The following is a 613-nucleotide window of genomic DNA, read 5'->3' on the forward strand; positions in this document are numbered from 1 at the left end:
GGTTTATAGAGATCCCATTAGTGCCTGTGGGGCACATGATAGCCTTGAGCCCTGCCAGAGGCAGGCTCAGGGCCTGAGCTGTTGTTGAGCCCAGAGAGGGGTAGAGTGCAAGGGTATGGTGAGACAGGGACCTGACTATTCCAACTTTTCTCTTCACCCTCTTTCTGATTCTCTTAGGTAGGTCTCCATTCAGCAGCAAAATTGGGAGCCAAGTAAGAGATGATGACCTGTGTCGAGTTATATGGAGGTTAGGGAAGTAAGAATTTAAAAATGGGGCTTGTATTGGAAGGTACATGGAACATCTCTCTGCTGCTTCCATTCAGGCCTGGCCAAGGGCAAGTTCTGCTTCTTCTCCCCCTCTCTATCGCATAGAGTTAAAACAGGGGAGGGGAGATGATGATAGGAATTTGGGGAGACTTATATGCATATTCTTTTGCTTTTTGCATTGGTTTGCATTGGTGGAAATCTTTCAAGTACATGCTGTCTAGCAGTCTTATTTTGTGAAAAGAGAAAATACAAGGAGAGAGAGTTCATTTTGCCAGAAACAGCACTTCTTTTTAGACAGTAAGTAGTGTGTGCTGAAGAGTATTCAGGCTTTAGCAAGCAGCAGGAA

The 613-nt window shown here is 45.2% G+C and overlaps 1 protein-coding gene across 14 annotated transcripts in view; it reads left to right on the plus strand.

Annotated features, from left to right (window-relative positions):
- The window catches only part of CHD9 (chromodomain helicase DNA binding protein 9), a 205,391-nt gene that overhangs the window by 198,549 nt on the left and 6,229 nt on the right, over positions 1-613 (plus strand). The gene's annotated exons all lie outside the window — the stretch shown is intronic.

Source organism: Alligator sinensis, unplaced genomic scaffold, assembly GCF_000455745.1.
Source record: "Alligator sinensis unplaced genomic scaffold, ASM45574v1 scaffold173_5, whole genome shotgun sequence".
Lineage (NCBI taxonomy): Eukaryota > Metazoa > Chordata > Crocodylia > Alligatoridae > Alligator > Alligator sinensis.